We start from the raw sequence: 15,784 nt of genomic DNA on the forward strand, positions 1-15,784 counted from the left end.
CAGCCAGGGTGTGTTCTCACCTGGAGGCATTACTGAGGAACAACTTGCATCCAGGATCATTCAGGTTGTTGGCAGAGTTTGAGTCCTTGAGGCTCTAGGGCTGAGGTCCTTGCCTGACTACTGGCTGCTGGCCAGGAGTTGCTCTCAGCTCCTTGATGCTGCTCACCATCCCTCACTGTGTGGTCCCCTCCATCTTCAAAGCCAGCCATGGAGAATCTCCTTCCATCAAATCTCTCTCATGCTGTGAGTCTTTTCAGGAAGAGCCCAGTCCTTTTTAGGGTCTCATCTGAATAGATCAGGCTCACCCAAGATAATCTCCCTTTCTTAAGGCCAACTGTTTAGGGACCTTGATTACATCTGCAAAATCCCTTTTGCCAGTGAATGTAACATAACCACAGGGTGACATCTCATCAAATTCACAGGTTCCATCCACATTCAACAGATATCATACAAAGATGAAAGTCACTGAGGTTCATCTTGTAGGAGTCATTCTGCCTCCTACAATACAGCTCATAAAAGGGTTGTGATTATATATAAAAAGCATTCAGACTAGTTCTTTGCAAATAGTAAATGCTCAGTAAACATTAGCCAAATGGGAGCCAAATGAAAAGTTTTTTTTTTCAGAAAAGGATTTTTGGATTATTTATCTTGGCTCCAGGGTCAAATACCACTGGGAGTTCAATAGATGTTTGTTAAGTGAATGAATAAATCTCTCTCTTACAAAGAGATAACATAACATTTCACCAATACAAGCAAGTTTGGAGGTCATAGGCTACCATGTACATTTGAAGTCTAGCAAAACTGAGGCCCAGTTTGGTAGTGACAATGCAAAGTCATCTACTCGGGATGAAGGGCACTAGATGACGAACCTCATGATTCTCTAATAGATTTCACTGCATCCACTGCACTGAAGACATTGATCAAGAATTATCTTCTCAGTCATTTTATCCAGCAAGACCCTCAGCTGCTCGGGACAAGGGCAATGGTTTCTACTATAGTGTCTCCTAATAGCATCTATCTTAGCACTAGGCAAACAAAGGATGAGTGGACTGAATTATACTAGCTTGTGACATTATGGGAGTGATTTGACTACATGACCAGTTTTGATGCCAAAGACAAACTCTACCTCCCTACTTACCAGCAAGATCCCTGGTGTGATCACTCACAGGGAAGCAGATGTTTTTAGGAATAGACAACCTTTTAGACACATTCTAGTACATGATTTCCCAGGTCATATTTTTGCCCAATGTCAGGTCCAGAGATATTCATAGGAATTATTCTTAAAGAATATTAGTCACTCATCTCTTTCTTTTAGCCCAATATTCTTCCCTAATTAATTGTATTTCACAAGCTTTTTCTTCATTTAACATGCTATATATTTTAATTTTTTATTTTGCTTGTGTATGTCTCCCCTAGTTAGATGTAAATTCCTTCCAGGAAGAGATTTCTACGTTTTGTTCCCTGCTGAATCCTGACTCCTGAAACAGTGTCTGGTGCAAAGTCAGTGCTCAATAAATACTTTTTGAATGGAAAGTGAAAGGGGCTTGGGGAAAGCTGTATTGAGAGAAATTACACTTGATTCTTGACTTTAGAACCGCTCAGAGCCTTTATTATAAGAATATGTGTCAAGACGCTCTGGATGTGATGTAACTGCAGCATTTGCCCTCAATGAACACATCACAGAACATGGCTCTGCAGCCTGAGAAACACACACATTTCTTTATATTATTGTTTCAATGAGTAAACTGAAGCCTGGGGAGGGTAAGTCATTCACCCAGGGTTCCACAGCTCATTCTTTGGGCTGGAACCTCAAATCTGCTCATGTTCAGACCACTGCTCTTTTAGCTACACTCTTCCTGAAGCATCATTAAATTCATTTCTGTGTCAGATAATAGCTAATGTTTTAAATGAGTACCTTGGTCCAAAAATCTTTTATCAAGTGGAAGCATGAAACTTGATAGAACAGTTCCTAACTATAAGGAAGCACAAAAGATACCTAAATGGACATATAGATCAAATCTCAGGATTAAAAAATAATGCCATTAGTCATCTAAATTCTTTCCCTGTAATGGAATTTAATTATGATTATACTCACGTGAAGCTGTATTGTCAGGAATTTTAAAAAAACATATCAGGCATCTAAGCTCAATGATGAATTTGAAAATAAGGGAAAATGTAATGGACACAGGAAGGAAGAGAGGGCAATCTGTCTGTCTCTGTCTTTGTCTCTGTCACACACATACACACACACACACACACACACACACATTTATTTTACTCTTCTGCCTGCAGATTATAGGACTCTGGTGAGTGCTTTGTTAGGTGATAAGAACTCTTTGGAGTGAAGGTTCGAGGGCAGTTGAGAGAGAGCTGGACCTGGAAGCTTCCAACCTGGGTTTCTTTCTGTCTTTACCGCTAATCAACTATGAGCATTCAGGCAAGTCATTTCCTCAGGTCTCAATGGCCAGTGAAGAGAGGTCATTCTACTGCTACGAATGGTCAATAAAGGCTGAACATTCCTATCCTTTCTTTCAATAGTCAGTTTAGGTCCTAAGCTTAACCTGTAGAGCAATAGATCTCAAGCCTTTGGAGTATGTGAGAATCACCTGGAGTGCTTGGCAAACATGTAGATTCCAGGCCATGTTCCCAGAGATCCTGTTTAGGAGCTCAGAGACAAGGCCCTGGAATCTGCAGTTTTAATACTTCTAGAGATTCTGATGCAGCTGAGCTGAATATCACACTTTCGGAAGCACTGCTCTAAAGTTTCAGGATTTCCATTCAACTTTGCAAATTGATTGGAAACACCATCTGTATTTTCAAGATCAGGCTACCATGTTGCAGACTCACTGCAACTTAATTGAGAACACAATTATGAGGAGAAAGTTAAAGTCAGGAAAAACTAAAAAGCACAAAGAATAAGACAGGCCTGTGAGAGAGATTAATTATCTCCAGTCCACAGAGCTAAGCAATGCTCATGGGGCTCACTGGATGCTGCTGTCAGGCCCAGATGGAGATGGAAAGGGAAGGAGAAAGGGTTAGCAGAAACCAAACACATTGGTGAAACATTTAATCTTCACAGCTCCCTGCAACCTTCGCACAGGAAGTCCTTTTGGCTTGGTATAGTTTATTCCCCATTTCCAAAGGAGAAAAATAAGATTAGTGACTTATCCAAAGTCACACGGCTCCTAAACAATAGAAGCAATATTTAAAGCCAGACCTTTCTGGTTTTGAAGGCTTTGTGCTGCCTCTCATATACCACACTGCATCTGTGTTAAAGAATGTCTGTGGGCCGGGCGCGGTGGCTCAAGCCTGTAATCCCAGCACTTTGGGAGGCCGAGACGGGCGGATCACGAGGTCAGGAGATCGAGACCATCCTGGCTAACACGGTGAAACCCCGTCTCTACTGAAAAATACAAAAAACTAGCCGGGCGAGGTGGCGGGCGCCTGTAGTCCCAGCTACTCGGGAGGCTGAGGCCGGAGAATGGCGTGAACCCGGGAGGCGGAGCTTGCAGTGAGCTGAGATCCGGCCACTGCACTCCAGCCTGGGTGACAGAGCGACACTCCGTCTCCAAAAAAAAAAAAAAAAAAAAAAAAAAAAATGTCTGTGAACATATATGTGGATACTCCCTCAGACTTGGGATTGATGGGATAAAAAGAGAAACAGAAGAAATTGAAAGAAAGAAGAGAAATAATGGAGGGAGAAAGGTAGAAAATGCAGAGAAAGAAAAAAAATAAAGAAGGATCCATGGTGAAGAATATCAGGATTGCTGATATTTAAAATGGATACCAGTTGAGGCAGGGCGAAAAGCACTTAGAAAAATCGGGAAGGAGGTGACAGTGATTTTGGGACTTGAAATTCTCTTCAGAGTACTCTTAACTCCACAACTCAGATAAGAAATACTGAGGCTAGGAGAGAATTATATAAACTGATACACAGTGAAAATGACTGATATGGTCCAATGCACAGGCTGCCAGGTATGTTTGCATTCTAATAGGAAAGAAAAATACTAAGCCAAAGGAATGCATGTGTAATTGTGGAATTTCAGACCACAATAGACAATTAGGGGTGGGTAAAGTGGCCTCCCTATTGCAACTTAAGAAAAAAAAATAATATCCCACCAGACACGGTGGCTCACGCCTATAATCCCAGCACTCTGGGAGGCCAAGGCGGGTGGATTGCTTAAGGTCAGGAGTTCGAGACCAGCCTGACCAACATGGTGAAACCCCTTCTCTACTAAAAACACAAAAATTAGCCAGGCATGGTGGCGGGCCCCTGTAATCCCAGGTACTCGGGTGACTGAGGCAGGAGAATCACTTGAACTCGAGAGGCGGAGGTTGCAGTGAGCTGAGATCATGCCACTACACTCCAGCCTGGGTGACATAGCAAGACTCTGTCAAAAAAAAAAAAAAAATTCTAAGATCTAAGAAACTTCCAGTTTTGGTTGTACTTACTGCAGAGGAGAATGGGACATTATCTAGTCACAGGTTAGACACTTTTCCATGGGACAGATTGATTTGTGGGCATATTCTGAACCTTAGAGATGTTTTCCGAGGTTGAAAGAAGGCTGATCTCAGGCTATTGTCTTCTGATTAATGACCCATTTTTCCCCTTCACTTCTATTACTGTGCTCCTGTACAGAAAGACTTCCTGTGCAGAGTCATTCTTCCTGATCCAAGTAGCCCCAGGGTTAGCCACTGAGTGAACTCCACACCTCTTACAGCCACCTGTGACTCCTTTATGTGGCTGGTTACCTGGCAGCCAGGGAGACCTGTGTTATCAGGGAAGGCTCCCTGACCTGTACAAGTTTCCTTCATTCAGTCCAGCAACCTCTGCAAGCCCTTTGAGGTCTGGGGTCAATGACTTCAGCAAATGGTCTTCATGCCTCTTGAAGAGGTGCCCTCAGGCAGGGAGTATTTCACCCTCTGTCATCTGATAGGAGAAAGTTTGCCTCTCTCGAGCTAGTCAACAGCCCAAAGATCAATCCTAGAGGCTTCCCACCTTTATGCTGCCTCTTCTAGATACCACCAAGGGATTGGAGAGTTGATCTTTTTTCTGTTTTCAATGAATGTATTAATTGTCAAATAGTTATTGAACACTAGTGTTTGCCAGTCAGTGTACTAAGTACTGTGGATCCAGAAGGAGCCCACAAGCTAGTGGTGGGGAGACAGATGAGTGAACATGCAATTATAATCCAGTGTGTTAAGTGCAGTGATAAGAGGAAGAGCAGGAGGCAGTGCAGACATATGGCTGTGGGGGCAGGGCACCTTGTACAGACTAGGGCGTCAGACACAAATTCCTGGAGGAAGTGTCAGCTGAGCTGCATCCTGCAGGACTATCAGCAAAGGGAGGAGTGTTGGGATACAAGTCTTCCAGACAGAAGGACCAGCATGTGAAAAGACTCAGAGGCCAGAGAAAGGTTGCATGGTGGAGAAATTCCACATGTCTTGGTAATTAGAATGGAAAGGGTTGTATCGGAGAATGGGGTAGGGGTGTTGAGAGATGAGGCAAGACTAAAAGAAATAGGCAGGGCCAGACCACAAAGCACCTCATAAGCATTGCTAAAAATTTGCTTACGCGACTAAGAGAAATCCAAGGTCAGTTCAATTCCTTGTCCCCATGTCATAACCAATGAGCGTATGAAGGATAACCTCCATCACTGTGTCAGCACCAAATCCACCATGGGCATGGGGACTATCTGCTGACTTCTGAGAACCTTCCATTACCTCACACCATTCTCCCAAAAGCCCCAGGAACAGATATGGCATTCTCATTTTACCCCCACGTTACGGATTTTCAAACAGAAACTCAGCAAGCTTAACAGACTTGACTCAAATCATATAGATAGTAAGCGGTAAAGACAGGACATCAGTGCAGGATAATGGCAAATAACAATCTAATAGAGCAACCAAAAAAGATAAAGAAGCAGAGTTACAATGAAGCTTAAATCTCAGGACACTTATTTCCATTTTAACGACCTTTGGATAGATCCTCGCAATGTGTTCATGTGGGCATAGAATTTTGTACAGTTTTCATGAGTAAGATAGCTAAATAGCAACCAGTGAAGACATTTTCTTTCCACGATGACCCTCTCTGCATCCCATTTCCCCTGGTGCTACGTAGTGCTGGAAGAGCTGAGAACAATTCTGATATTTGGTAAAGGGACAGTTGAGCTGGGATAACACTTACTTTGGGATTTGTGTTTTTCACAGTAATTTCTTTGTATAGTTAAGCTACTGCTAGCCAAGCTGGTACAGAAATGGCTTCCAGGAATACATCTACCACTAGAATTCCAATTCACGGGTGGAACAAAGATGCAGCAGGGCCAGAGGTCATGTTATGTCTGGTACCAGAAGTATATAGGTCATGAGAACAAACATGATTTGAAATAAATGGAACCAGAAGCTAGTCTTTGGAAAATTCATTCAAACATCAAATTGTATGTGGAGGATTTTGTTTAATCTAAATGGAACTTTTTTTCCAGGCCAGGAAAATACTTAATACAGAAATATGCAATATAAACATGCACACCCACTAAACATTCTTATGTAGAATGTGTGTGTGTATGTGGATATGTGTAACAGGAATTACATGAGAGAGAATTCATTAGAATTCTTCATATCTGTGTTTGTAGAGAAAAACCTGCAGCTGTTATACAAAATGAAATAAATCTGTGTGTGTTTACATATTTTATGCATCCCAAGTTACCAAGTTTCAATGGTAACAAACAAATTTTAACTTACCAAGCTAAAACAAAGAATAAATTATATTTTTATTTTCTTTGGTAGAAAATGTTATAATACTATGTATGCACACAAAATAGTATGTAGCCAAAATGCTTTTTGTGTACATGATTTTGCAGAGAAAATACAAAAGTGTATTAGGCAGTTAATTCACAAAAACGCATTTTTTCTGAATTATCTGATGTTCATTGTACTTGCCAGCTTTTACATTTTCATAATATCTTTTCCTTTCGTTCTAAGTAAATATTCACTTTTCTGTCACATCTGTACTATAATTTTGTCTTTCTTTTAAAACCCCCTTTAAAAACTCTACCTCCTCTAAAGTGAATAAACTGAATCTCAGACAACCAGGGTCTGCTCTGGCCACATGGACTGTGCAGACACTGGATTATTACAGTCTGCTGGGGTTGAAGAAGGTTTGACTGAGGAGGTATGATTTGAGCTGGGCTTTAATGAAGGATGAAATTCTCTAAGTGTCCTAACCAGCTATGTCCCAGGAAATTTTAGCCATGAGAAAGTTTTATAGAAGCATACACGGATCCTTCACAGCAAGAAGGGGATCCAAACAGCCATAAGGGCTCAACCCAGCCATAAGAGACGGTGGGTGAGTCTCTGTTCAGGTGTGATGCGAAGGGAACACGGAGGCTCTTCTCACAGAGAAGTTGGAACTGCTGGCCTACAATCTTTGCCAGTAGGAGGATCACTTCTAACATGAGTGGGAAAGGTGGCCTAAAGGCTCATCTGAGTCCATCACTCAGTCCACTTTCCCTTATCACAGGCTCTCCCAGGACCCGGCTGCAAAGCTCCCTCCTTTGGGAAGTTGTCCCTGCCCCACTTACCATCAACACCCCAGGTGGAACGGTTAGTGCTGACCTTCTTGTCCAGCTCTCCTTGTTTCACCAGATATCTTCTAGTGGACTCATTGTGTTTTAATATAAGTACTTTTAAAATTTTCTTGCTTTCTCCATTTTCCTCTAGACAATAATTTTTTTTTAATTGAGATGGAGTCTTGCTCTGTTGCCCAGGCTGGAGTGCAGTGGCATGCTTTCGGCTCACTGCAGTCTCCACCTCCTGGGTTCAGGCAATTCTTCTGCATCAGCCTCCTGAGTAGCTGGGACTACAGACCTGTGCAACTACGCCTGGCTACTTTTTGTATTTTTTTTTTTAGCAGAGTCGGGGTTTCACCATGTTGGGCAGGCTGGTCTCAAACTCCTGACCTCAAGTGATCTGCCCGCCTCGGCCTCCCAGAGTGCTGGAATTACAGTTGTGAGCCATTGCACCTGGCCCAGACAATAAATTTCTTTAAGGTTAGGGCTGGGTCCTTTTCAGATTTTTACCCAGTGTCTAGCGTAGAACCTGCTCATAGTGGATGTTAAGTAGATGTTGTCGATGGTCAGTAGAAAGGGAGGAAGAAAGGAAGGAAGGAAGGAATTGAAATTGCCTAGGTAGCTATTTACATCAATATTATCCATAATGCTAAAAAATTAGGAACAGCCCACATGCCCAACAATAAAGAAAAAGGTTAACTACATTATGACCTTTCCACTGAGAGGGATATTTTACAAGTGCAAATATATAATTATAAAGCTTATGAAAAGACCTGGAAAAATTAAAATACAGGAAACTATTCATACCTTGTGATAATAATGGAATAAAGGAATATCTGCCCTAGGATTTTGACTAAATAACAATATTGTTATTTAATCAAATAACAAATATGCAAAGTTGCAGAAGAACATATAAAAACAGTCATGGATGATTCCTCCCAACCCCCATCTGCTTCTTGCTATGTTATTTCTTCAAGGAAAGTAACAGTTAAGACAAAAGGAGCAGTGAGCTGCTTAGGATGCCCAGCTGACCTCTCCCAGAGTTAGGCTAGTTCCCATGCTTACCAGGTGGCCTCCAGGCTTGACAAAGCAAGTCTGCCCCGGCCACAGGTGTGGAAACTATTTTCCTCAGAATGTGCCCGGCAACAGCAGAGCATGAGAAAGCCAGAGTGTACAAAAACTCCTCACGGTTTGTGAAGTGATTCTCCATACTTGTCAAGTGCAAAATGCCCTGTGAAACATTTACAAAACACACTAACTTGAGCCCAGACCCCTGAGGCTCTGATGTGGTAAGTGCTAGAGGAGTTCTGATAGATCTGATCATCTGAGATTCCAAAACACTCAAGCAGTAATTCTGAGGCACATCAAATATTGAGAACCACTGGTTTCATGGGTGGTGCACGGTGAGAGATTCGCAGCACCTGGTGTTTGCTGCCAGACGGTCTTTGGTTTTGGATCTTGGCTCTTCCTTTATCAACTAAAAAATCCAGGGCAGGTTATTAAATCTTTTGTGCTTTATGTTAGATTTTTATGGAAATATCTCACTTATTGGGCCATTAGGCTCTTTAAAAGAAATAATGATTATAAAATCATCAATAGAGCACACGATATATGTTCAATAATTGTTAGTATTGCTTAATATCTCCACAATTCAGTTTTCCCAACTTTCCATATGGGTTGAAGAGGTTTAATAGGGTTATTGTAAGACTTAAACACCATAGCATAAGTAAAGCCCCTAGCACTGGCCTGAATATACCAGGCAGTACACACATGTCACCTCCTTTCCATTGCCTTTTCTCCAGTGTAATGTGCCTTCACTACTTATTCAAACTTTGACCTGGCCTCATCTTCCTCTCCAAAATGCACGGAAGGTATCTGGGGGAGCCCTCTGCCTCCTGCCTACCCAGCGTGATCAGAGGGTGCCACAAAACGTCTCCTGCCTCCAATTATGTCCTTTATTGATCTGTTTCTTCTTCCCAGCCTTAACTTCTCAACAGCAAGTCACTAGTTCAGCAAATATTTCCTGAGCTCTATGTACCAGACCATTTACATTATTACATCTACTTATGAGAGAGGTGCTTTACTATTTGCTCTGAGGTCTAGAGGGGCAACATGACATGCCCCAACTCACACAGCTGGTGAGTGTGACAAGCAAGGATTGACAGGGGCTGTCTATTCTCCCCAGCTGAACTCTTCGCCAGTTTGCTGTCCTGCTTTATTTTACTCCACACCAAACTGAGCTCCCTGATGGTTGCATCTTCAGGCCCCCCTACCAGACCTTGCCTAAGGAGGGGCACAATCAATGTGGGCCATCAATGGAGTTGCCGATGAGAGATTGGAAACCTCAAAGAGCAAGTTCTCCTGCTTTTGTGAGGCAGTATTCTTTCTAGATGTGGTGCTGCTCATAAAACATGGGTGTGGTTTAGTATCATTAAAAGGGCTATGGTATTACATGTCTGGCTTTGAATACCCTTGTTGGTTTATTTGCTGATTTTCTTCTGATTTGGGCCAAATTCTATACTGTACATTATTAAGACCTTAAGATGTATATTCACCTATGTGATAGGGCCACTGAGATGTATTCCAATAGTTTGACGGTGGGAGAGGGCACAGAAAATCCATTTAATATTAAAGCTACTATTTCTTGAGCATCTACCATGTGCTCATTTGTCTGCATTTACTTTCTGTAATCATCACATCAACACTAGCAAGTAGGCACTATTGTCTGCATTTTACAGATGACAACACTGAAGCTCAGAGATGTCAAGAGACTTGCCCAAAAACACACAGCAGGTTTGTGGTAGGGTACAAATATATATCCAGGGTTATATGGTTCCCAAATCGGCTCTCTCTCCTGTAAAATATATGATTTCTATGATGACCAGATCTTTTCTAGTCTATATCAAGCTTCCAGTCAAGTTTTGTGGTTTGGCCACAAGGCTTGCTGCTCATCATGTATGATTGTGCACTCAGTGTTCTGATGGACCCCAAAAATTGAAGCTGAGAAAAGTCACACCATCCTTTCCACCCAATGTCAACTCCAGGGCTGAACCACATCCTACACAATCCTATGCAGGGTTTTGGAGCTGGAAGTCGGGAAAGAAAATGCTCTGATGACTGCAATGTTAATAAGGAATGGACCTAAATATGATTTGCCCCACACAAAGGCCATTCTGTCCTCACTCGGCAGCATGGGAGTCCTGTTTCAGCTTGGGCTCGGCCACCCTGGCTCAGCCGCTGTCTTGCCATGTGGAGCAGACCAGCCTGCCTGATAACATCACTCTGGCATAGTGGTGCTTTGTGCACACTCAGGGCTCCGGTTACCTGGGGCAGGCAGGATGCAGGCTCTGGTGCCGGAGGCCAGGAGGGAGGCAATGACTAGGTGAAAACAAGCATGAAAGGGGAGTGTTTTGGAAACCCCAAAGGAAGCTTTCTTTCCCTCTGTATCCTCAAGGTGCTTCCCAAGGAGGCTGCTTGATCATTGCCATCAAATTCGGCAAAAAAAAAAAAAAAAAAAAAGGGAATTCAGGCAAGACATTTTAACCGTCAGCCGCCTGGGATTTGTGTGTGTTCCTACTCCTAGTTGGATGTGCGCCAGCCTGCTAGTTCAGACACTTCTTCCTGGTCCCTGGAGCATTCTCTGTGTGACAAATCACAGGCAAACTGTCTTCTCAACCAGGTTGGGATTGCCTGTGACTTCTTCATCTGAAGCCAACAGCCGTGAATTTGCCTTGGAGCACAAGTCAGATGGCTCTTCAAGCTTGCACTTTAGAGAAATGCAACCTAAGAAAGCTTTTAATCCACCTTTTTTTTTTAGCCCAGAGCCTTCTCTGCAGTGGTTATGTTGGACTGGCTGCTCCTTTGGGGAGACCTGGAGCCCTTTCCAGGAAGGAGTCTGGTTCTCTGAGCCCTGGGCTGGAACCTGCAGTGACATAAAACCACAAGAACATCAAGGCCAGGGTGCAGTTTCTGGGGTTGGCCATCATCACCCCTCAAATGCCCTGTCACTGGCCTTTCCTACTCCTCTTTGCCCTACTCACCCCAGTGCCCACATTCCCCTGTCCCCCATAGTGTTCTGATGTGGCCCCTCTGCCACATCAGTGTGCTCCCTGGGTTTGCTCTTCACTCTCCCTCTGTCAAACATTTCCTCCTGCTCCTGTTCCCTTCCCTGTAAAACATGAGGGGACCAGGCCCCAGAGCTTTGAGGTCCAGGAAAGCAGCAGAGGCTAATATATAAACAAATTCGAAGGTGTTGTATTAGTTTCTTGGGGCTGCTGTAACACATTGCCACACTCTCGGTGTCTTGTAACAGAAATGTAACTCTCACACGTGTGGAAGGCAGCATTCTGACATCGAGATGTGGGCAGGGGCTGAGACTCTGAAGGTTCGAGGGAAGGATCTTTTCTTGCCTCTTCCAGCTTCTGGTGGCTCCAGGCACTCCTTGGTTTGTGATTGCTTTACTCCAATCTCTGCCTCCATCTTCACATGACCTTCGCTCTGTGCATGTATTTTCCTCTTTTCTCACTTACAAGAGCACTTGTCACACATTTGCAGGTTTTGGGGATAGGATGTGGACGTCTTTTGGGAGGAGCTGTGATTCAGCCCACTACAGGCGTTAAAGGCAGGATAACATTCTAATGTGTTATCATCAAAGTACCATGTTTGCATTTTTAAAAATGGAATGGGACTTCAGTTGTACTTTAAAAGAGTGATACATCGTGGACATGGCAGACATTCCTCTAAGCAGGCCTGTGAAGGCATTTTGGAGCACAATTTTTCTGCTTGTTATTTCCTTATTTCCTTCCAATCACACCAAGTGCTCTGCCTGCTAAGGCCACTTAGGGAGACAAGCTTCAGGTTTGCCCGACAGTAAATGAATGTGGTCCCAGGACCAAGATGGGAGTAACTAGTGGGACGTTTTCTGAGTTGCTGTGAAAGGGTTGTTGTCCTCCAAGGAGCTGAAAGGGAATAGTGAAGCAGTTTCCAGGGCTCTTTTCACGAGACACTTGCTAGAACAGAGAGGGCTCATTTGAAGCTGGGCTCTGGGAAAATCCCTCCTCACAGACTGGTGGCTATGTTCCAGCTGATTCTGGAAGAGGTGAGCAAAAAAACAAGTTATCCTTTCCCCTACTTCTCAGTTCTTGGTTTTTCCGCAACAGAGCGGGCCAGGCCCTCAAGCTGCTAGTGTTTCTAAAGGAAGCAGGATTTTGGGAGACCTCTTGTCTCTTTAAAAATGTGCAGAGTGGAGTTCATAAACTCAGAGTATGTACTTGTTCTTGTACTTGTACTTCTTGGAATGCTTTTCTCCAAAGTATCCACATAGTTCAAGTGAACTTGTATCAGGGAGGCCTTTTCTGACTACTTTATTAAGAATAGCACTCCCATAGGCTATGTTCATAGGCATGGGCAATGACTTCATGACTAAAACACCAAAAACAATGGCAACAAAAGCCAATATAGACAAATGGGATCTAATTAAACTTAAAGGGCTTGCTGCGACGAAACTGCTCAGGTAACAGGCACCTACAGAAATGAGAAAGCTGTGTCGCGCAATCGTATCACATCTGACAAAGGGGCTAATATTCAGACTCTACAAGAACTCAAACAAATTTACAAGGACAAAAGGGCAATACAACCCATCAAAAGTGGGCAAATGCTATGACAGACACTTCTCAAAAAGAGACATCTATGCAGCCAACAGACGACATGAAAAAATGCTTGCTGATCACTTGGTCCAGTTAGGAAAATGCAAATTCAGAAAACACAATGAGATACATTCTCACGACCAATTAGAATCGAGCATCTTAAAAGTTAGGAAACACGATGCTGGAGGAGGATGTGGAGAAATAGGATGCTTTTACACTGTTGGGTGGGAGTGTAATTAATTCAACATTGTTTGGAAGACAGTGTGGCGATTCCTCGTCAAGGATCTGGAAACTTAGGATTACCATTTGATCCAGCCTTCCCTTACTGGGTGTATAACCCAAAGGATTATAAATCATGCTACTATAAAGGACATAGCACATGCTATGTTTACTGTGGCACTATTCACAATAGCAAAGACTTGGACCAACACAAATGTCCATCACTAAGCTGGATTAAGAAAATGTGGCACCACACGCCCCCACACCCCTCTTTGGGAGGGCCGGAGAGAGGTCACTGAGGTCAGGATGATCGAGACCATCCTGGCTAACACAAGTGGAACCCGTCTCTACTAAAAATACAAAAACTAGCGGCGCCGTGAGGTGGCAGGTGCTGTAAGTCCCAGCTCTCAGGGAGGCTGAGGCAGGAAAGCGTGGCAAACCAGAGGAAGGGGGAGCTCGCAGTGAGCTGAGATTCTGGCTCTGCACTCAGCCCAAGCGGACTAGTGAGTTTCTGTCTCAAAAAAAAAAAAAAAAAAAAAAGAAAGAAAGGGAAAGGAAAAGATGTGGCACCATACACCTGGAATTACTATTGCAGGCATAAAAAGGATGGCGGTTCATGTCCTTTGCAGGGAACATGGATGAAGCTGGAAACTGTTCATTCTCGAGCAAACTATCACAGAACGAGAATCCGAGCATGTTCTCACTCATAGGTGGGAATTGAACAAGGAGGACACATAGACACGGTGAGGGGAACGTCACACACTGGGGCCTTTGGGGGAGGTGGGGCTGGTGGAGGGATAGCATTAGGAGAAATACCTAATGTAAATGATGAGTTGATGGATGCAGCAAACCAACATGGCACATGTATACCTATGCATCAAACCTGCACGTTGTGCACGTGTACCCTAGAACTTAAAGTATATATATATATAGAAAGAATAGCACTCCCTCCCCTTTATTGCTCTTTATCCCCTTCCTGACTTCACTTTTCCTTCTAGTGCTCTGCCTCCTATCCTGCAGATGGGGCTTCATCAGGATTGCTCACTGATGCATTTCCTGACATCCCTGGCACCTATATGGAGTTTGGTAAATATTTTTGACTAAGTAAATGAACTGTGGACCAAGGAGAGATTCATGAAACCGTCTTATTTGACCTAGCCACCTGCCCTCAGGTAGGCAAAGTTTTATTATCATCCTTATTTTACATTAGAAGCAGGTGAGACTTGAGGAGGTGGAATGATTGCTTGAGGTCACAAAATTTTAGGAGGTGAGCAAAGGAAGCTTGCATCTCATGATCTTTAGTTCAGGGACCTTTCTACTAACTATTGGATGGTTGCATCCATTTCTCTTTAGTGTAGGTGTAGAGTTGAACCAAACTCCACATCTTCATTATCAAGTGGTTTTCTACCAGGGGTGAGATGAGGAAGGCTGGAGGGATAGTGGGCAAATGTGTGTGAATGTGTCTGTCAGTCAAGAATGGATGTCCAGCTAAATGCAGTGCACTGACAACAATTTTCGAATACCTTGAGTTGAAACATGTTATGAGAATAATAATAGCAGCTGATTGTGTATTTCTGTGTATTGTGCACATTCAAAGGTAGGGAACACTTATGAATATGTGTCAGGAGGAAACTGGGTAGAAAACAGAGTAGGCAAATGTTTTTATAGCAAGCTAGTAGTTTTATTGAATCGTCTCTATCCTTCTTATCTTTGCAAGGATCACATTTTTTTTCAGGCAGCTTTATTCCCCCAGGTTCTTTGGAAATTAAGATTTCATTTTTCCTCCTACACCCCCTGGCTGGCCCAGCCCTTATGCCCACTGACCCTTACCAGGCAAGATGACCTGGGGGAGGCAGTGATCATGCTGTCTTACCTCATCACAGCTGCCCACTAGCAGATGCATGTTTATTCCTTTCCTAATTCAAAAATCACTCTTTTATATGAAACTGCTTCATAGTTGGGCTTCAGAGACTAAAGATTTAAAAAAAATTTAAGAAGAGCCCGTGCAAATGATTAAAGGCTTGGATAAGTGCCCTAGAAGAAAATTGAAAAGATTGGTGCTCTTTGCCCTGAGGGAAGGGGGAGCTGAGAGGAGGTAATCTAGCATGGCTGCACAAGCACACCAAGGATGTGAAGAAGCATTGGCTTAGGTGGGTGAGGTGGAAATAGCTCTGAACCAGCTGTTAGGTCTAGTTCCAACCATGCAACTTAGCGAGTCTATTAACGTCTATAATGGAACGTGGTACTTGATTTCCTTGTTTTTAAGGTCTCTAAACACTCCTACAGGTCTATTTTCCTGCAATTCTAGATATCCTCTTCTACTCTTTTAGAAATAAAAGCAGGTGAGAAATG

Source organism: Rhinopithecus bieti, unplaced genomic scaffold, assembly GCF_001698545.2.
Source record: "Rhinopithecus bieti isolate Rb0 unplaced genomic scaffold, ASM169854v2 scaffold_15436, whole genome shotgun sequence".
In the NCBI taxonomy this organism is placed as follows: Eukaryota; Metazoa; Chordata; class Mammalia; order Primates; family Cercopithecidae; genus Rhinopithecus; species Rhinopithecus bieti.